Genomic DNA, 24,414 nt, shown 5'->3' with positions numbered 1-24,414 from the left:
TTAACAGAATGATACAAACGGAAAATACTACCAGTATACAAATCTCAAATTTCAAATTGCTCTTTCACAGAACATTTCATTTTTCTATAAGAACAATATAAAAAACATTCTTTTTGGAAAAGAAATTTTTGGGGTATTCAAATGATGCTTTCAGTCAACATTATACCAAAAACGCATTTTTTTTATTTAAAAAAAAAAGTTAACTTCACTTTTTTTTATTGTTACTAAAACACTTGAATATATTTATATTTCAACAAATTTGAGCAAAACTGTATGGAAAATCAGTGTAGTGATCTTAATTGAAAGTTGAAAGCATGTAAATAATATTTTAATACTTTACAATCAAACTTAAACTACACCACAAATGGAGTTAAACATGTGATATGTGGAGAGGCATTTCCCCTTGAGAAGGCCTGTTAGGTCGAAACGTTGGACTAAATTGGTTTAATTGATGAATAATTGTTTATGACATTTCCTTGAAGGAAATAAAAGAATCAAACATAAACTGACAAATTATTTACTTGATGATGAATTGATAAATTGCTGTTGCTATTTATCTTACTACTTACAATAGCCACCCAATGAGATCTTTCATTAACACACTTGAAAAGCACATCATGTTTTAAAACTTCGTCCTAAAAAAACATCATTGATGTTATCAAGAAAGGTCAACAACGTTTAGATTATTTTTTGTTATGTCAATAGTGATTTTTTTCCAGATAAGTTTTTAAGGTCTTGCAAGCATATACAATGTAAAGCAAAATACTTTGTGACCTACCATTTAAGTTCACATACTAATAATTTGTAAATAGGGTTGTGACTGTAATTTAAACGACTTTATTTGTGACAATAAAGTGCAATTTCCAAACACATACTGTACTAAATAAAAACAATCAATAAATGTAACAATTAAACTTTTGCAAATTATTTACTGTTGGTTGATTGATTTTGTGTTTGTAGCATTTCCCAATATCCTTTCTAACTTCAATTTATAGACATAAACATACTTTTCTATTAAACATACCGGTCTTCCTCTTAGAAGACAGCAAGTCTGTCAAGACAAAGCTGTCTCCAGAAGCTGCAATCTAGAAGAGAAAAAAAAAATTATTGAATTAGATTACTGTTTTTGATTGCCTCATCCTATAATGATAACAAAGATATTATTTATTCTCAGAACTACATAGTATTTCAACACAAAAAAAACATCCTATACTGATTAAAATATGCATCATTAACATGATTAAGTTCAATTAAAAAATATGTTCTCCTTAAAACCACTTTTTAAAAAGTCCATGTATGTAATTCCAATTCATATTATTACTTTTGTCTGTTTTTCTTTAAAATTTGTCAACAATTTATGTTTTGAAGTAATATACAGCTAAATCTTACCAATTAAACAGAATCAAGGCCCCGTGAAATAATATTCACATATGATTTAATAAAGCTCATTGTTATGACCATCATGTGTCCAATATAAAAAATAAATACACATATCTTAAAAGTTAGTTTCATTTTTTTTTATTTCCATTTTGTGTTCTTTTTTTTTTTTTTTTTTTTTTTTTACTGATGATTATTGTTCAATTTAAGTTATAGATTTCACCGTATCTTCAAGAGAAATAGCAAAACTTTAAACATGGATACAAGAGAATTAAGGCCTGATTGTCTGGTTGGTGGCATGGTTTGTCCAGTGGCATCCTGCGGTACAGGAACCTAAAGTTTAGGCAGCTTTTACGCCACTGAAAACAGTTCCACAAATAAGAAATACATGCACACAAGTGTCCATTATGTGGGATAATTGACTCAAGACGGAATGATCTAAAAAGGCAGAAGGGGACGTTAAATCCGATGCCTCGTGTAAAGAGAGTGCCACGCTCTTTGCACGTTAAGAACCCTTGCAACAACTCTTCGAGGGGTCCGTAGGTGGCCTGTTGCAAGGCAAAATTTCTGTCCCTATCCAATATACCCTCATTTTCCAGTGGCAGTCCAAATTTATATATGATATTACATTTAAACACAATGCATATTGCTAATAGCAATTAACTATAATATATATATATGTCCAGTTTGTTATGAATCAAACGTAAATTATCGTACAGATTACGTTGAACAAAATCAAATCTAATAAATGAAGGCGGTGATTAAGTTTTCTTTCCATAACAAATAAATATAGAAAAGACGTCAACACATTTGACATTATGTCCATCTAATCTTTTAATTACCAAACGTGACTTATTCCCGATTATGACTGTTTTGCTGAGTGTGAATTCGCATTACTATAAGACGTGTTACGATACTTGTCTATCCCAAGTTCATGTATTTCGTTTAAATGTTAATGTTATATTTGTAATTCTCATCGGATTTTGTCAAATGTGTTTAAATGTAATATCAGTATTTAGTTCTATTATAATCTTAAATCAATTCTAATTCTATCTTACTTTTGAGATATAGTTTACCATATGTGACGTCATTTTTAGCTGTTTCAGAAATTTCAGAAATTCAAATGTGACGTATTTTTTGTGCCTTTTCGCAACTTCGTATGTGACGTCATTTTTATATTTATTGCGTTGAGGCCTGGACCGAGTCGGGTGTGTCTATTCTGTGTTGGTCTTTGCATTATGTATTCGGGTTTTGTTTTCTGTAATTAGTTAATACTTCAGTTTCATTATGTATATCTTTTATATTCATTTGATAAAATGTACTGTTTGAAATAACATTAATTGTTCTAAATAATAAGGATGTTCTTATCCCTTTAAAAACAGAGCCGTATTTGACACAACCCTTTTCAACTTTTGTTCTCCAGTGCTGTACAACTTTGTACTTTTTTCACTTTCGATCTTTTATATCTGGACGTCACTGGTGAGTCTTGTGTGGACAAGGCGCGTTTTTGGCGTATTAAATGTTAAACCTGATGCTTTTTGTTATCTAATACGTTCTCCTATTTATTTGTATAGTAGTCCTGTAATATTATGCGTCTACTATTGGAGCGTACGACACCACAGCAAATTCATGTCTGAATTCAGAAAGAGTGCTGTTATATCCGGTCTAACATGGAATGGTTTGATGGTCAAACTTGTCTAACTGAACAGGAAAGTTGTCAATATCTCTTGACATGGAGCGCAAAATTACCAAAAGAATCTCCGATGTATTTTGCATTTTTTCAGCACATTTCAAGATGTTGTTGAAAGCATTCGGAACACGAACAGGAACTCCTCTTACCTTTGGTTTAATGAAAGGTAGAACAGCAGTCAAAGAAGATATATTGTCAGTCAACGGAAACGTTTTATCTTGACCTCTCTTTACCTTAATCTGACGCAAAGTAGAAACAATTGTGGACGGACAAACCTGAAAGACTGCTAATGCCATTGAATGAAACGTGTCCTTACCATCAATTGTCTCAGTGTTGAGGTCTATATTGCCGGCACCTTCTTGTATCAAATACCCCCCTTGATGATTTGAAGCAATGCCGTCCGGAACATATATACCGTCTTTCTCGTCTTTCAAAAAACCTATTTCTCGTATCAAACATAAACTAAAAGAACTAGCCAAGAAATTTGTTTTTGTCCCGGCCGATAAAGCTGCTAATAATATTATTATTGTTTGACGTAAATTTTACATTGAGGTTCTGAAAAAAGAAATCACCAATTCACCAACATTCCAACTGATTCCATTTTCAGAAAACGACATCTGTAACAAACAAACTTTTAGCTTCCGATTTACAAGCAGAGCCAAATACAATGAAAGTCCAAACTATGTACTGGCTTCCGAAGCTACACAAAACACCTTACAAATATAGATTTATTTCAAATGATCGATTTAAGGTAACATCAAATACAATTATCAAAAATGTAGGCAAACTTACAGGGAAATGTAGAAACATATCAATACATCGATGGCAGGATTGGTGTTTCATTCTACATAATAATCTTTAGAATATGGTCAATTAAAAGTAAAATGAATGAATTATCCTAAAAGTGGTATATTTTACTGAAAAATGTTGCAATTATATGATAAAGGTGTACTAGTTCTAAGTTTACTTCTAATACAATTGTCAATACATATTATTGATTGAGTGTTGGTTGCTTAACGTCCAGTGGCAAATATTTCATGCATATTCAGTTCACAATAAATACAATAGGTAGGTTGTTGTAATAGAGGCCATCTAGGATGACATCAATACATATTAGAAAATTATCTTGATCAATTGACTTATTTAAGGTAACATAAAATACAATTATTAAACAAGTTGTCAAATTAGCAGTAAAATGGGGAAAATTATCAATACATCGATGGCAGGTTTGGTGTACATTGTATACAAATATCTAAAATTTACTGAAAAATGTTGGATTTTTTTAAAAGGTCTGCTTAGTTCAAGTTTACTTCCAGTACAAGTGTTAGTACAAAATGATCATGATCAAATGACCGATTTAAGGTAACATCAAATACAATTATCTAAAACAATCATTTTACTGACGGCAGGTTTAGTGTTGCATTCTAACTTTTAACTTTATAAAATCAATTCTCATTTGAAATATTTCATTTAGTACATTTTTTTCCTCATTTTATTATAGAATTTTCTGCCTATGGACTCTGACTCACGAGGATGGAGTTTCTTATTCTGAGGATTCTAAAAAAAAATACTGTGCTGCATTTAAGGGAGCGTCTGCATGCATATTCCAGATATTCCAACGAATCTAGTAAACAATCAGAAATTGTACGTGCAATTAATTCCTTTCGTGTGGAGAAATACTCCAGCAAGGCGATGAAGCTTCTTCTTTAGTAAAGTGTTTTTGGGGAAAGACTGCTTCAAGCCGTCTATCCTATATGGCGTTGACCAGAGTGATATCCCCTCATATCATTCATTTTGTTTTTATAGTGTGGAAAAGCCCCAACAAATCTTGCTGAGATTGATGAGGAGGAAACACACAAATGAATAGATTGACTTTAAACACTTTTCTACACATTTCCCTTCTGTTTCTAGCGAAATTATCGCACTATTTACGTTTCTTTTACAATTCGGAAAAATCAGTAGGGCGAGATATTCTAAATATATCCACATTTACTGTCATCTTATGCCAAATCATTTTGAACCTTCTTCAGATGACGCTTGTGATTCTTATACGGAATAAGTTCATTAGAAAATTCCTGTTTAGTGTTATTGCAACTTGCTTTTGGGCAGGATCCACTTCTAATAATGTGATTGCCCCAACCTGCAGTGGATTTTCCATCGGTGGTGGTTCCTCATTCATATCCTAATCAAAACAACTAGCATTGTCCAACTCTGGGTCAGATGTAAAAACCAAAAATATAATTATAATAACCACATCAAGCGTTGGTTTGTCAGGACATTAAATGTGCAAGAAAGTAGATATGTTTTATATCAAAACTGCATGAATGCTTATCTTCAACTCGTTAAGATGAACGCCTTATTTATTGTTTTTCATGTTAAATACAATAATGTTGTTATCAATACTATTTAACTTATTGCGATCGACAATGTTCTTAAGCTCTTACAACTGGGTCTTTTATCACATTTAAACGTTTGTTTTAATAGAACTACATTTAATTTATTTTAAATTTTAACACAAGTGACATATTGCTTATATTTTTAAGAAACCTAAATAACCAAGAAAACTTAACATTGACCAATGAACTATGACAATGATGTCGATGTCAAGGTCAGTTGACACCTGCCAGTTGGACATGCACTTATTGCAGTTCTTCTTTACACTTCTATAACTAGTTTTATTTGAGGCCAACACACCTTGAAGAAGCAACTTTTGGTTTTCGAGTAAACACGTGTTGCATGTTACATTTACTCCTTCATAATTTTGTTATAACTTAGCTATTCTTACCCAAAACTTCCAATCTTTTCATAATGCGACGAGCATCAATCTCCGCCAATTTCTCTCACTTCTCATCACTAACCCCCTTGGTGGTTTCAATGTAAAAGATTTGTAACTTATTCCAAAAATCTGGTATACTCTGCTTGGTTGCAAAGAGGTCCCTCTTATGCAGGAATGATCTCTAAATATAAAGTTTCTTTATATTAAACTCTTTTTTTTTTAAATCAGTCATATAATCACAGCTTATCCAAATAACAATGATTTAATAAATTTAAAAAAAATATTTCTCAAACCAGTCACCATGTGCACGTAACAGAATTGATTGTTGATTGTCATTTATATTTAATAAGCAATATGTACGATTAAAAGTGCTGCAGTTGAAGAGTTGACACTGCTAATTATCGATTTCATAGTCAAATGCAGTTTTACTGGTGACGTGTAGATCATATTGGTATACTAAGTAAATTTAAAATACATTTTAAATACACTTACAAGTACTAAACAGAGTTTGATTCTCTCTTGGGAATCATAACTATCCAAAGCACTGCAGAAACTGCTAAGAATGACTTTGGCAAAGTAATCTATCTGCAGGCTATGGAGGTCATTCTTCCCCTATGTCAACTCTTGGAAAATAAAAAATGCACATATATATATAAATTAAATTGTGTAAAGAATAAAAGATATAACACTTATTTGAATTAAAGACTTAATAATGATTTAAACAATGCACACAAATCTTTCAATTCTTTATCACATAAGCTGTTCAGTGTCATCCATAGCAGATATATACAGTACTTGAAGTTAACAGGGTTCAATGATTTCAGATTTTTATGCCCCACCTACGATAGAAGAGGGGCATTATGTTTTCTGGTCTGTGCGTCCGTTCGCTTCAGGTTAAAGTTTTTGGTCAAGGTAGTTTTTGAAGAAGTTGAAGTCTAATCAACTTGAAACTTAGTACACATGTTCCCTATGATATGATCTTTCTAATTTTTTTTAATTCCAAATTAAAGTTTTGACCCTAATTTCACGGTCCACTGAAGATAGAAAATGATAGTGCGAGTGGAGCATCCGTGTACTTGGGACACATTCTTGTTTTTATATATATTTTCATTTGTTTAGACATTTTTATTTGTTTAGAAATGAAATTCAGGAGGTGAATTCCATGTGCTAAGATTTTTTGTAGAACCTATTGATGTCTACTGAGGTCATAATTGGAGCATACCACCAAAGTGGAGGTCATTGGGATTTGTTGGTAAGTGTTCATCTGTTTTCTATTAGTATATTTTTGTTTAATGAAATGATCATAAACCAGATGCTCCGCAGGGCGTAGCTTTATACGACCGCAGAGGTTGAACCCTGAACGGTTGGGGCAAGTATGGACACAACATTCAAGCTGGATTCAGCTCTAAATTTGGATTGTGATTAGTTGACACAGCATAGGTTTCTGACACAGAATGAATGTGTTCTAATGAACTTAATTTTTTTGTTTTCTCTTAGAGCAATTCACTATGCTGTTGAATATTAATCCTCTCAAAAAAATGTTTGAAGAAATTTTCTTTTTTATTCATGAAATTTCAAATGAGAAAAATTGAACCCAATTTTTTTAATCACATCCCCCTTTCCCTTATTCCAAAACTAATCTCAATTAAAATTTCTAATGGAGTTTGCAACAATAACTACTCATTTAAACACATCATAAAATATTAAGATGTAAAAAAACTGCTTGTTATCACTGAATGGTAAAGATTATTTTAATTTATCAGTTGGTAGTAAAAAGTGAATATACATTGTATATTGTATATAACAAAGATTTAAGTTGATTCTGGACAAAGAAAGATAACTCCAATTAAAAAAAATCTTGCTATTGCACAATGTTTTGCAATTAAATATTTCTTGATTACTATTCTGGACAAAGAAAGATAACTCTAATTAAAAAAAAAATTTGCCATTTCACAATATTGTGCAATTAGATATTTCTTGCCATTGCGCAATACTGTGCAATTGAAAAGACTTGCTATTGCACAATACTTAATATAATAATTTTAGATCCTGATTTGGACCAACTTGAAAACTGGGCCCATAATAAAAAATCTAAGTACATTTTTGGATTCAGCATATCAAAGAACCCCAAGATTTCAATTGTGGGATTCAACGGGTAATATACATTTCATTGTGTTGTATATTTCTCCGTAAGTATGATATGAGGACTTTTTAAAGGAGATTTCCCCCAATATCTAAATCAAATAAATAACCTTAATTATTGTCTATGTATATAAGTCATCCTTGGTGGAGGGATGGATCTATCTTATATAGTTGTCACTTAACAGTAAAAAAATGACCGTTTTTGAATACATTTAATGCGGTGCAGCACCTTTGTATTGTGAAATCAACTTACATTATCTTTAAATTTGTAATTGCAGTGTGAGGTACTGGAATCGGTGAGGTTCGAGATTTTGGGTTTCGGAGTTGACCCCACGGAGGAGGTGAACCCAGTGGTGTTTGCCTCAAGAGGAGCACTGTCGTTTTTCAACAGGAAAATTTTCAAACTTATGTGACAGGTATTTTATGTAAATGATGACTGTTCAATTTTTTTTTTATAAAAGTTGGCTGCTATAAGGAAATATTTTACTCTTATTTGTGTTTTTGTTTGTAAATGGTAATTGTCGAAACGGCAATAAATAGCCAATTTGATTGTCAATGTAACAGGTTTGAGAATTGACAATTGGTATTTGCTACTTCTCTGCTGAGTACCTGGGCATATAGGAGTAGGTATTGTTGATAGTTTCGGAGTCAAACTAAGTCCGCCTAGGTAGAATGCTTTGTTCCACTGTTACCTAGTGAACTAGCACGTAAAAGATCCGGCTCATCATCATCATCATCTTTTTTTAACAGGAAAAACACAAGTTGGGTCTAAAGAATTAGAAAAGAAAGATCTTCAACAGCTGGTGAGGAAGCAGGTCAATTCTGCATGGGGTAAGTAATGTAGAGAGAAAACAAATACAGATAAGCTGAACACACATCTGATATGCTTTAAGTGAAACAATCATTACAATAAGATTAATAAATTAAAATAAGTATACTGGAGGATAAATTTTTGATAACAGTCAGCTTGATTTGCGTTATTTACTAAAATACAAAATAATCAAAAAGGGGAGTACCTCTATTCAATATATTTCCTTAAGGAATCTTATAGATTTGTTATCACATAAGCAACACGACGGGTGCCACATGTGGAGCAGGATCTGCTTACCCTTCCGGAGCACCTGGGATCACCCCTAGTTTTTGGTGGGGTTCGTGTTGTTTATTCTTTAGTTTTTTTATGTTATGTCATGTGTACTATTGTTTGTCTTTTTCATTTTTAGCCATGGCGTTGTCAGTTTGTTTTAGATTTATGAGTTTGATTGTCCCTCTTTTATAAAAAAATTATGTTTTGTAAGTTTTTAATGAGACGTCTCATTATTTAACTCAAACTTAGACTCAACAAAGACGGAACATATTTAGCTTTTAGCGAAAGATGTCCTGTTGCTAAATGTTCAGTAATATCTTCTAGTTTCTGCAAAGGATCACTTTTTAAAAATTAAAGAATTTTATTAGTAAAGTAAATGATTTTTTTCTTTTTCTTACTTTAGTATATCGATTCCTTACTTCATTTTTTTTTTATATTATCAAAGCAAAAACATCAACTTCAACAAAATGCCCATACAAAGATGTCAAGGATGGAAAAGTGGATGTAGAGATTAAGGAATTGCCGGACAATGTTGGGCTGAAAGATCCGAGCTGGTACGGGATAAAAACACTGAAGACCATGCTGGATTCAAATATAGAGTTTAAAATTCGGTAAACAAGTTAGCATTATGTTAGACACATATAAGATACAAAAACGTATTAAAAGATAATATACACATAATTATTACCTGATAATTGTATCCAGTTTTAGGCATTTATGAAGATAAAAAAATTAATTTGATGATTTATGGAATGTGAATATATCCCATATGAGGCAGACAAAGACTTTGAAGGCGATTATTTGTCTGCAAATATCATTGATTTCCCCCAACACAAAATTTGCCACCAACATTTTTTGATGATGACAGAGCAGGAGAGACCTGGAGCTACAACACATTGGGCCAATTTGACGATACATTTATGATACTTTGTATGGTGAAAACACATATAGTCTACTTGAAATTTTTACCTGTTGTTGGAATTTAATACGTTATTATGTGAGCAAACCTACGATCAAAATTAAAAGAAAGTTATAGACAAGGTAAAAGGCTATGCCCAGTACTCATTTAAAGTAGGACTGACCTTCCGCCATTTCCTGAATCTATGTAAGGAACCAGTAAGTGCAATGTAATCCATGGTGCTGCAAGATCTGTGATACATAGACATGATACTAGATATGACAATACCGTCCGTTATAACGTCATGTGTCGGATTACACAACTTTGTTTTGAGGAATGAAAAATGCTGAGACTCTATTGATACCCTTGTTCCACTAGCAGAAATAGATGTCTTAAATCTTTTAGTACTGCAACTGACCTCGAAAAAGACGCTTAGTTAACGAGTTTAATGGTCCGGAATAATACACGGCTGGAAATTGTTTTAAAAGAGGGACGAAAGATACCAAAGGGACAGTCAAACTCATAAATCTAAAACAAACTGACAACGCCATGGCTAAAAATAAAAAAGACAAACAGAAAAACAATAGTACACACGACACAACATAGAAAACTAAAGAATAAACAACACGAACCCCACCAAAAACTAGGGGTGATCTCAGGTGCTCCGGAAGGGTAAGCAGATCCTGCTCCACATGTGGCACCCGTCGTGTTGCTTAAGTGATTACAAATCCGGTAAATAGTCTAATTCGGTAGGTCATATTCATGAAAGGGAAGGGGATTGTAGTCACGACGTAAGGAACATATTCGATATCATTTGTGAAACGGTTATTCCATAACGGTCAACCAACTCGTGATGGCGTCCGTAAAATTTACGAAGGGATGATTTCAACTTCACCATTTGGAACTCTTGGTTTAATAGCTTCCTTGTGAGCAGCAAACCTCTATCAAGAAAATCATGATAGGAAATGCAAGCACGGGAATATCGTATCAATTGGGAGATATATACCCCGTATGCAGGTGCTGCTGGAATGTTGCTACTTGAAAATGAAAAATGCTGAGACTCTATTGATACCCTTGTTCCACTAGCAGAAATAGATGTCTTAAATCTTTTAGTACTGCAACTGACCTCGAAAAAGACGCTGATTATTTTTGAGTCTTTTTAAGTGTAATTTGATTTTATATCGTATTTTTTTTGTGTATATTTTTCATTTTAAATGATAGAAAAATCTATATATTTTAATTTTCGTCGGGTCGTAAAAAATTTCTATGGTCACATTTTTTTTATTTTAGCACGTTTATGGGATATCCCTCAATTTACGGTTTTGGGTAGTCGACTTAAGATTAAAATAAAAAAAAAAATGGTTCAATTTCAGTCTCTGTTCGTAATTATCTTCGATACACATAAAACCAAGGATCAACGGAATTATAAAGACATAAATATAATACTGACCCCAAATAAAAAAAATCAAACTTAAAGTTGACAGTTTTTTAGATAGAAAAATAAGGCCTTTTTCTTTAAAAACCAGAAAACATACTTTTCAAAGGCAGTATTTGTCATTTGATAGGGAAGAATATATTATTGTGATACTGCATTCAAATTTATATAGGCAAATTCCAAACAGTTTTGGCAAAAAGTCAAAAACAAAAACATCATTTGTATCCTGTTTTTATTACAGAAATTTCATATCCGTCAATCAGCTCCATCACTTATAGTTACCATCTATCAAGTTCGTCACAAGGTCGTTTTGCTCCACAATTAATTTAATAGTTTCGATACGATCGTACAATTTCCTTGATTATTTGATTATTTTTGAGTCTTTTTAAGTGTAATTTGATTTTATATCGTAGTTTTTTTGTGTATATTGTGTAAATAAGTTATATTTTTGTTAATTGAATATTGGCTTTTTATAAAAGTTTACCCGAATCCTTTGGATCCCATTTTTTTCCGGATAATGGCTAGTTATGGTAGTCCAGTAAAGTAGTCCCAAAAGGAGAAAGAATGATTTTGTGTGGGAAAAATGCATTGTGTGAATGTACATAATCGGAGCAATTAATAAGTATGCGAGCAGTCGGGAAAATAAGTTTTATTGAAGCTATGGATATACGCAAATAATCTACTTTCCATAGATGATTGATTAATTGTTGGTTGCTTAACGTCCAGTGGCAAATATTTCATGCATATTCAGGACTAGAACAAGTTCACAATGAATACAATAGAGGCCATCTGGGATGACGGTCCGGGAAATTTGGACTGCCACTGGAAAATGAGGGTATATTGGATAGAGACAGAAATTTTGCCTTGTAACAGGCTACCTACGGACCCCTCGAAGAGTTGTTGCAAGGGTTCTTAACGTGCAAAGAGCGTGGCACTCTCTTGACACGAGGCATCGAATTTAACGTCCCCCTTCTGACCGGAGTTGACTGCGAACTTGATACATCCCGCACAGCCAAACGGACGCCCCACTTCGGCAAGCGTTTTACTGCCGGTCGGGAGAAGACCAAGTGACCATATTTCTATACCCCAGTCACCCTTGGGGTGTGCATGCATTACGAAGTATTTATTAAAGTCAACTCCTGTGAAACCAGACAATACAGTATATAAAGAATCAGAACATGAACTTGCTTTCAAGTCATGATGATCTGTTCCTCCACAAAAAGGCCTTTCTAATGTCGCACATCCTTGACACATACCAGTCACTTTTACCCCAAAATGTCTGCGATAAATACCAATCTTACAAACTCCAGAACAAATTAATAAGTTATTATGGCAGCTCAATTCAGACACAGCGGGGACAAGGAATGTCAAATATAGCTCTGACCTTACTATAGGGGATGCCATATCGGCAGCAGGAAAAATTAAAGTCCATGTTAAGACTTTCAGAATTACATCAAGGTGTTTCTGCAGATATATAGGAAACATTAAATGAAGACCAATTACTTCACTCTGCAGCTAACACTCTTGGGCGTGATATCAAAAACCTTGCTATTTCTTCTGATGACTACCCTAGTGCCAATGAAGCCTCGCTTAGTGCTTCTATGGAAAATATGCCAGCATCTCTTCTTAAGTTCATTTGTTGGTTGATTGATAAAAAATCACAGCTCTTCGCGTGTCTAGCCAACTTTTTTTTTGAACAAATAACGTTTCACACATCAGACGTGAATGACGTTGTAAGCCTGCACTGTACTAAACGTGAGTGTGTGTATTAGTAACAACCAAAAACACAGATAAAAATAATAATAATAAATTGTATTATTATATAAATAACATAGCAAAAATACAAAATATAAAAAGTAAAATATAAGAGTTATAAATAAACAGGTTCAGAACAACCAAAAACACAGATAAAAATAATAATAATACATTTTATTATTATATAAATAACATAGCAAAAATACAAAATATAAAAAGTAAAATATAAGAGTTATAAATACACAGGTTCAGAGCAATGCTGTTGCTTGCTGATGTATTATCTACATACGTAAATTGCTGCCTTTATATGGCCCATTGTATCCTCCTTTCTCTTATGTGTGTAAGGTTCACACGGTGGTGTGTGTCCTTTCCAACAAACCTCTTTAGGTAAGTTGGGCATTCCATCGTCGCCATAGTTAATGACTAATTCCGTTTTCCCGGCACAATTGTTATAGTTTGTTTCTATGTCTCGAGGAACTGGTCAATAAAATTAATGTCGTCTGGATCGGCTATTTTGACCGTACTGGAATCAACATTAACATCTAATATGAAGTCCAGAGAAGAATCAGTACTACTAGGAGTTATGTTGATTTCCTCTTTTGAAAGGTTTGGAGTGGTGTATTGTCCAGAACCCGATGGGATTTGTCCGTCTTGTACATACTTGCCACCGAAATTGTTAGGTTGCTCCGACTTCCTTTTCTTTTTAAGATGAATCCGCCTGTCATGATTGAGCAGGCTATCTGCTCTTGTGAATTTTGCGTTACATTTATCGCAATCATATGTTTGTTGATTGTGAAGGTTTAAATGCCTTTTTAAACTGCTCTTGCTTGTGTAGTTTGCTTGACACACATCACAAATATATGAGCTGTTGGACATCGTGTTCCTGGAACAGAAACTGTATAGTAGTTAAAGACGTCGTTAGTTGACAGTCCGGCGTTGGTGACTTTTGAAGGATTGTAAGGTCATAAGTAAATGATACTGACGCAAACAACATCCACCATATGTCTTTCGAAATCATCGAAGTCCTCTGGAACGATCCTAATGACCACACGTCAGACGTCCCTAGTAGTAAAAGAGATGATTATTGGATGCTTCAACTCAGAGCGCTAAAACCCATTGGAATCAACAGTTCAGAAACTTCCAAATTTCAGTACACCACTCACTCTATTCTCTGGTTTATAATCATGAACTTGCGAATAATTAAGAACGCTGGAAAAAGATTTTAATCTCATATTGTTCTTTTTTTTTTAAATTAACTAACGTATTTTAAAAGTATCGCAGAGCAGTTCCTAAGTGCTTATGTGAAGTCAACAATTCTTACAGCTGAGTGCTTTGTCTCATTCTTTTCAGTGCATATAATTTGTACATTGTTGCTAGTTTGTTTGTCATATATGTTTTTTTCCTCATTTTGCGTTTGTCTTGCCACTTACCAAGAAATGGCTTTACCTCCATTTAGTACAAAGGACATTTCAGATCCAGGGATAAACGGTGGACTCTTAAGATAAAATAATCTATTTTATATTTTTTGCATACATATCGGGGCTTTTTATAGCTGACTATGCGGTATGGGCTTTGTTCATTGTTGAAGGCCGTACGGTGACCTATAGTTGTTAATGTCTGTCATTTTGGTCTTTTGTGGATAGTTGTCTCATTGGTAATCATACGACATCTTCTTTTTTATATAAGTTATACATTCATGTTAATTACACAGTTTGCGTATAAAATATTTATAACATTCTACAGTTAATAAAATATATCAAAAGTCCCCAAAAGACACTACAATCTACACAATAATGTACCTTTACTTATCATTGACATTTCATTTTTTGTACTTTTAACACATGGATTACATTGTAATGTGTCGGTCTGTGATTTCATAGGTCACAAGCTCCACATTGTAAAAATATTTCTATCGTTGGACGTATAATGTTTTAAAAAGGAAAGGAAAGTTAGTACAAATTAATAAGTCACTTACTAATGTATAATATGTATTATAACTTTTATTTATGCTCCAGAATTCAAATTGATGGAATTTTATAGTAAATAAGGATACATGTACCAATAAAACACGAAATAAGAAACTTTTGTTTGGATCATATATAAACATTACAGGTAAAACATCTGTCAAAATATTTGCAATTTGGTATATGTATATGTATACATTTGTTTTGTCTGAATCATATCAAATATCCATTTAAAAGTAATCAATACCTTTATCCTAATAAATGATAAAAAAAAAAGTATGTTTCTATTTAAAGAATACCTTTATCATCAATAACCACTATTTCTTTCATATAGTAAGCTGTACACATATCATGCTTTCTTCCCTTCCAACGCTTAGTTAAAGGTGCATAGCCTATGAAAGCCCCTCAGTCTTACTTTTTGACTCTATCAAAGGTAGCCAATTAATTAAACCTATGAAATGTAACTCAATGTGGCCTAGAAGCTTCCGTAATGCATTTGATATCCGTAATACATTATAGACTTCAAAGAAGGGATTCATTTTAAGGCAAGCGAAAATTAAAAAATATAACAATAACTTTCATAATATTATACAACGTAAGTAACTTTAAAAAAAAAAAAAACAATTTACATGTTTATAGGTTCTTAAATTCGTGGATTTCAGTTTTTGTAAAGAAAAAAATGGTTTAATGATTTCAAACCATCTAAAACGAGTACTTAGTAAAGTGAAAAAAAATCGTATGGTTTTATAATAATTTCTTGGACATTGCAAATCATGTGTTCATTTTATATACATTTGTACTTGTTTGTTCGTTTTTCATTATTGATAATATTCATCAAACTTTAAATACAATAATTGCTTCCTGAAAAAAAGCTGATTCTTCTCTTCTACAAATGTTCTCAATTGAACGTAATTTCAAAGCAACTACTTTAATTGTCGTAAACATGCAATCAGAAGTGATATCAACATTCCAAATATCATCAAAGGTGTTAATGAAGCAACAAAGGAGTAGGTCCGGTAAGGACCGATTTTGGCCTCAAATTTCAGGTTAATCGGACGAAAGATTTTGACCACCTTTTAAACACTTAAGTGTCTATTTCATTTGTTTCAATTAGTTTATGTGAAAGATTTTAACTAATTTAGTCAGTAAAAAACGATCCGATTCAAGCTCAAATATGAAAAAGCTACAAAATATGCCGAAAAATGTCACTTTTCAGATGGTTTTTGTGCAAAATGAAAGTGGCCGCATCCGTATTTATCTTCGACTTTTATGTATGATATGTATTATCATCAAATACAACTTACATTTTAATTTTAAGGATGAACACGAATGCGGCCACTTTCGTTTTACACGGAAAATTTAACTAAAATGCTAAAAATTCAGTAATTTAGCATGACTAAATGGTGATAGTACCCGATATATGTACATATGTATGTAGCAGAAGCATTTTACTATCCAATTAATAACTAAAAGTTTACATTTTAACACTTTTGTAAAACTGCTATATTTTGGGGCCAAAAAGGGATCTTACTGGACCTACTCCTGTGTCACTTAAAAATAACGGTTACTAAAAAAAGTTACGATGGTACTTTGAATTGTAGAATTAACTCATAAAATCAAAAGCTAGCATAATGTGAAATTACATATTTCATTATTTTTTGTTCGTGAATGAAAAGTGTTAAGACGTATATTTTTGGTTGCTTAAAGATTAGATGGTCATATTCATGTATGTAGTTGCATGTTTGGTTCATTTTGCTTTTGCTGATCTTTGATGTAGCCAAACCTACAGTTATACATGTATGGATCTTTCAATGTCATGATTCAGACAGTAGTTCATATATTTTGTTGAACACTAATACAAGTGGATAATGCCATCAACGAAAAAACATGATAAGATGGTACCCACGAATAAAAGTACTTTCACAGCATCCAAAATCTAATTACAGTAAGACCCAAACAATTTGAGTCTTTAAATTTATTCCAATTGAATTGGTTAAAGAGATTTGTATTATTTTCAATTTGAAATTTCTCACTTTTGTGCAATAATGTGTAGTGAAGACAAAACACCACAACTATGATTTATATCAACCAATCAAATACCTTCATCTGTATGCATAATGTTATTAGGATTAAGACACATATGAAATTGAAAACCTACCATGATAGTCTGTCTCTTCAAAAGTAAATATTTATATTTGATTAGTAGTTATTGGACGAAAATGTGCTAAAAGCTTTTTTTTGTGAGACAAATTTCAAATGAATCACAATGCAATCTTATTTGATTGATTGTTGGTTGCTTAACGACTAGTGGCAAATATTTCATGCATATTCAGGACGAGAACAAGTTCACAATAAATACTATAGGTAGGTCTTGTCACTAGAGAGGTCATCTCGGATGATGGTCGGGGAAATTTAGACTGCCACTGGAAAATGAGGGTATATTGGATAGGGACAGAAATTTTGCCTTGCAACAGGCCACCTACGGACCCCTCAAATAGTTGTTGCAAGGGTTCTTAATGTGCAAAGAGCGTGGCACTCTCTTAACACGAGGCATCGGATTTAACGTCCCCAATCTGACCGGACGTTGACTGCGAACTTGATACATCCCGTACAGCCAAACGGACGCCCCACTTCGGCAAGCGTTTTACTTCCGGTCGGGAGAAGACCAAGTGACCATATTTCTATACCCCAGTCACCCTTGGGGTTGCAATCTTATTTGTCTATCTATCCTATTGTATAACGTATACTGATATAACTGAATTTTTAAAGGATATCATCTACAGATTTTAATATAAATGTAACGGTTGGACATCATAAATATGATTTGATTTTGTTTTTCTAAATGAAAAGATGACAACCATTTCTATTTTAATGTTTAAACATTTATATTTTAAATGAAGTATACCCAAAAAAAAGAGTTCTTTTGCTGTAATGTTTTTCTTTAATAACAAAAACAAAAACCATAATTATATCCCTTATAGTATTTGGATGTATATATAAATTTAAAGCAAGTACAAATTATTTGAATGTGTGTGCAACTTAATTGGATGTGTGGATACATTATTTTGATGAACGTATACATTATTAAGATGTATATATATGCATGATTGGTACAAGTGTAAATTATTTTGATGTGTGTATACGGTGACCTATAGTCGTTAATGTCGTTGTCATGTTGGTCTCTTGTGGACAGTTGTCTCATTGGCAATCATACCGAATCTTCTTTCTTATATACAGTAAAATAATGATACATGCTTTAGACTTTTGCTAACAGGGCTTTACGTGTTGTTCATATTATTACTATTTGCTTGATATACTGTATGCCAAACTTTACCTATAATTTATTTCGCTTCATACGAACATTTCCAGTTTATTTCAAGAATCATTTATGAAGAGGATGGCAGGGTGATATTCATCCCAAGAGGATATGTTTGTATATTTTTTTACAATAAGTAATATAAAATCATTCTCAAATAAAAATGATTACCTGATCTCATTGAAATTATATGAAATTTCTTTAAACCATCATGACAAACGGTGACAACTATACATGTTTAATTATTAATATTTCAGAAAAGCTGCAAAATATAAATACTTGGGAACAGCTTGGTATAAGATTTGTTTGAAATTGTACTTTAATAGCAACATTGAATGTATTGATATATTTTTAAAGAGTGCCGTCCCTCGGTAATATCAATTATATAGAAATTAGCCCTCTATATGTACAAATCTTGACCAGCATTAATGAAACTTCATAGTTTTATATAAGCAATGTCACGGAAAAATCAATGCCTAACTTGCGTTAAATAATATTTGAATATATTTAACTTTTACAATTAAAATATTTGGGGTAAATATTGGTCACAATACAGTTATTTCTTCTTGAATTGTGTGGTCACTTCTCAAGCTATGAAACTGCCTAAACAGTTGCCCAAGATCAATTGTTGTGATCGGATTAGTAGAACGTGTTACTGATGTTGCTCTTCCGGAAATTCCTTCTTCAAGATGCTTCTTATCTGAAGTACCGATCCGTAGCTAACACCTCAATCCTGAATCCCATGACAAGCAGAAGAGTCGTGTATCTTCAAAAACCTTCAACTTCCATTTCTTATTATGACATAAGTGACACCTGAAGATATTGTGCATGTGGTGATCGAAGGAATTGCACTTTATGAAGTTAAAGCAACATTAAGGGTGTTGATTGGTGAAGGCTGTTTAGCTTAAGGTCAAATTAATTAAGTTCATCGTTCACTTATGGATATAAAGACAGAAAATGTCAACCTTCTTGTATACCTGACAACGTTTTCAATTCAGACGATACATCACTGCGTCAGTCAGCATCTGCAATGATTGCTTATATAAGCTTCTACTACATATGCTGATTAAAATTTGGCTCTGCTTGTAAAGCGGTAGCTAAAAGTTTATGTTTGTTGCAGATGTCGTTTTCTGAAAATGGAGTAGTACATGTTAGTAATTGAATATATATAAATTATTATAACAAAGCAAGAAAGATAATGGTTTGATGCTATATATATTCAGAATAGTTATATTAGTCTTAATAGTACATTGAAATAAAGATTTATTATTTTTTTCTACACATATACTTGGTTATTATATTTATCTTTGCTGTGTTTTTTGGTGTTATTTGTGTTGAGTGAGTCAGCAGTGCTGGCCGTATTTAAAACGTATCTTAAAATTTATTAAATATAGAAGTAATTATTGTGTATTAAATAAAAGTGAAGATGTCGACAATTAACATCAATACTGCGACAAAAGAAGAGTTAATGGGAATTAGAGACATAGGGGAGGCCAGAGCCAATTTAATTACGAAAGCAAGAAAAATAACAGGTACCTTGACATTAGAAGATCTACAGATGATAGAAGGTGTACCAAACACGATTTGGGACCCATTGATAAGGAAAGGCACAGTTGAAGTTCGTCCAGAGGAAGAAACTCAAGAAAAGCAATCCACAGCACAAGACGATACTTCTGCAATATTAGAACAGTATAAGACAAAGTTGTTAATTGCATTCACACATTTACCAACCCAAGAAGACATACTATTCAAACTCATCTACCATGGTATGTGACACCAGAGACTGCCTGTTGGATTTGTGGTACACAGGAACAGACAGCCAATTTCCTGAACAAGCATATAGCTAACTCGCTGTCATCCCACAAATGCTATTGATGCTACCTTTAAGAACAGAGAAGTGATGTACGCTGAGCTAATGAAAGGTCTTCTACGAGAGTTAGCACATGCACTAGGTACCTCCTTCCCTGTAGGCCTTGAAGAGAAACTGAATGCCATAATGAGAATAAGGACACAATTGCCGCCTACATAATTTCATATTTCTCAAGTTAAACTCGTGGATTCTTTCTTGAAATTAAATGGTATGGAACGTCCCGCTGATTACAAAATTCCAGCTACTCCATTATTGGAAATTTATCATATTCTACATTGAAAAATTCTTAAAAATCTTATTGGCTATTTAAATTCAGATGAACAACTCTGGCTGTTAAAATTTGAGGAAAGAAAAAAGAAGCTAAGGTATTAGCAAGCCCACACAAACACTTCAATATATCAAGTATAAATAACATCAAGAATTAAATAATGATAAATACCTCAAATGTATAAATTATTTCCAAGAAGTCAAATGTAAACAGCAATAGACAATAAAATAGTCCAATAATAGTAAATGCAAACCCAGCTGAATGTATTTCTGACACTAAATAAAAGAGGGACGAAAGATACCAAAGGGACAGTCAAATAAAGTAAATAAAGTAAATGAAGTAGCAGTCATAATTTCAATAATTGAGGTTTATTGAATATAAGGTACATTTTAAGGGACCTTTTTCAGTGTATATTTGGGGTTTATTATTATTGTTTAGAACTAACTCTATTACGGTTGCAACTAGTTTGGGACTTAATACAAGTTTTACCGACTAACAGCTAGTCACAGGCAATAGGTAACAAATATTTTTTAGTACGTCACACAGGTAAATGGAAATAAATTTGTTGGTTAAAGTATAAAGATAACAATTAAATGTTCTATATGCACTAATTTAAGTATGTTAGAATTTATCAGTTTATAAGCACAAGCTGAAGATGTGATATATATCAAAATATGGTAATGCATGTAGGCAAATAGTATTGCAACAGTATTTCAACGTCCTTGGGGGACTAATAAAGGACGAAATCGTTTCTAAAAACTAATTTTACTGCTCTCAATATATTTGTGTGTGACTACCTTAACATGCGGTGGTAAAGAGAAAGAGAACAGGCATGCTAATGTAATTTGATACGGAGGATATATAGATGATTATACTATTTACAAACATCATCCCGGAGCACCCCTGTGATTCCGGTATGATACGTACTGATCTACGTTTCCAACAACCATATACAAATCAAGTATATAACATCCCCGCCCCGAAAGAAAAAGAAATTCAAAAATTTCGTGATGGTTGTTGGTAAACGTAGGTCAGAGAATATCAAACTAAAATAAGACAACAAACATAATAGTCGACCATAATCAAAAAAAAAATATATATATATACATGTATATGCAAGTTTCTCACTAAACTTCAACATATGTTCAAGCTATCAAATCTCTGACGCCGACTACCACACAAATCTCTTACAATGTAATATTTTCTCATCACAGTTCTGGTCTGGATAAAATTTGGGCTTTTTCCACCAAGTTACAATAAAAATCTTCTATTGCCTGACCTGAACTTAGACGAATGTTTTGAAAAATCTCATTTGTCATTAACATTGTGGAACTTTGACCTGTAAAGTCCATGTAATGTCTTTTAAATAAAGCTGAAAGTAAAGTCCAATCATATTTTGTAGTATTGCTTACATTTATAAACCATGTAAGCGCTGGACCTTTGAGATGCAGGTGAAATGCTGCAATTTTTCTTTTGGAATCCAGTAAATCATAAAAGAGTTGAGTAGGACTCAAATTCAGCCATAAATTTAGCGGCATTTTCTTGGGGATAACCTGAGAATTCCCTACACTTTACAATTTTCTCCATTGGGATGGAAGCGGGTGAGTATGATGAAGACATTAAGGAAGTTGTGCTTCTTGTAAACGGTAAATGAGAAATGTCCGTTCGAGGAGTAGATTTTGGAATGTTGGTTATGTTGTCAAACGAACGTGTCGGAGTCGGTAAAGATTTAAACTCGTCCTCTTGTATAGCTTGTTTCGAAATAAAACTGTCACTTAATAAATATCTAGACTGAGAGAGGTCATTTGAATGTTCTTTATACATGTGTTCAATTGAAGATTCAGAAATGTTGGGGTTTATTTTGTCTTCCTCAAATGTTACAGATTTACTCATACTATGTCGTATTAATACAAACAATCATGAACTTAAACTTGGTCTGGCGAGACAATTCTCACCGAGAGCCTCATATGTATACACATAAAACAAATAAATTCTTCAACACTGACAATTCCTTTATTACAATAAAACATGTGATTATGCGCAATCAACAACAATCAAAGCTACTATTCGCAACAGCCATAATTTGGACAGCAATGATGTAGGATGAATTCCATCTAAATAAAAGGCATTAAATTTGTATGTAAACCGGCTATTTCTCATTTGTCTGCATTTTCTAGAATTTTGAAGATCACAGCTAAATTTTGGTGAATGTTTTCGAAGAATTAAATTTGTCTCCCGAATAAAACTATTTACGGTAATGATTTGTTCTTCAAGTTTCAAATCGTCATTCTGAAATTGTTCCGAATATTTGTGGCCTTGGTATTTATTCCAACATACAATGGAATAAACAGGTATTTCCAAAAACACTAATTCAACAGTTTTATATTTAGCGACAAGTGCATAAATTCGTCTAAAGTTATTTATTATATCATTGACCGAGGAAGAGTCACGTGATCGGAGACTGATATATCTATTTTTACGATTAAAATCAGTAAAGTCACAAGTTCCTAACCATACATAAAATACAATGTTTTTGTAGTGACGTACAGCTTCTTCGATCTGTCCTTCTAAATATTTATAACTGTCTCTTGTTGTTGCTCCCTTTTTATGCCAAAAACGAACGCCAGATTTAATTGCTAAATTTCTTTGTAATTTTAAATATTTCCCTTTACTATCGGATAAAATTATAGGTGTTTTATTAAAGGCACGTTGATGCGAAAGTTTGTTTTTCAATTTAAGAATTTCTCGCTGTAGCTTATCATTGCTCATTATCATGTAGCTGGTCACTGCAATCTAAAAATACATTCCTTATCTGCATGATGATTGCGTGCAGACGATACACACACTACGCTGTAATTTGGGTCAAATTCACACAATCAAAATGTCAATTAATTCATTTTTAAAGACGGAATGCAATAAAAAAAAATACAATGTTCATAACGCCAGCGGGAAGTATTTGAGGTCCTCCACCATTCAACGTCCTTGGGGGACTAATAAAGGACGAAATCGTTTCTAAAAACTAATTTTACTGCTCTCAATATATTTGTGTGTGACTACCTTAACATGCGGTGGTAAAGAGAAAGAGAACAGGCATGCTAATGTAATTTGAAACGGAGGATATATAGATGATTATACTATTTACAAACATCATCCAGGAGCACCCCTGTGATTCCGGTATGATACGTACTGATCTACGTTTCCAACAACAATATACAAATCAAGTATATAACGGTATGTATACATACATACAATAAAGTATTGACCCCAAGGGTGACTGGGTAAACAAAATATGGTCACTTGATCTTTTCCCGACCGACAATAACCGCTTGCCGAAGTGGGGCGTTCGTTTATCTGTGCGGGATGTATAGAGTTCACAGTCACGTCAGGTCAGAATTGGGACGTAAAATCCGATGCCTCGTTTAATGAGAGTGCTACACTCTCTGAACGCAAAGAACCCTTGCAACAATTCTTTGAGAGGTCCGTATGTGGCCGGTTGCAAGGTATAATTTCTGTCCTATCCAATATACCCTCATTTTCCAGTGGCAGTCCTAGTTTCCCTGACCATCACCCCGGATGTCCTCTTTGATGGCAAGACCTACCTATTGTATTTATCGTTAACTTGTTTTCGTCCTGAACATGCATGAAATATTTGCCACTGGACGTTAAGCAACCAACAATCAATCATAAAGTATTTAAATACGGCAATGTTTGTAGAACAAGTAAAAAAACATTTATATTCAAACAAAGATAAAATTTCAAAAGACAAAAATTTGACGCTACGTTACAGTACCCGAAAATAACTACCCTGTTACAAAGATATTATTTGTTCGTATTTACAT

This window comes from Mytilus galloprovincialis, chromosome 11, assembly GCF_965363235.1.
Source record: "Mytilus galloprovincialis chromosome 11, xbMytGall1.hap1.1, whole genome shotgun sequence".
Lineage (NCBI taxonomy): Eukaryota > Metazoa > Mollusca > Bivalvia > Mytilida > Mytilidae > Mytilus > Mytilus galloprovincialis.
The sequence above is the reverse complement of the archived record's forward strand: the minus strand, read 5'-3'. Positions refer to the sequence as shown.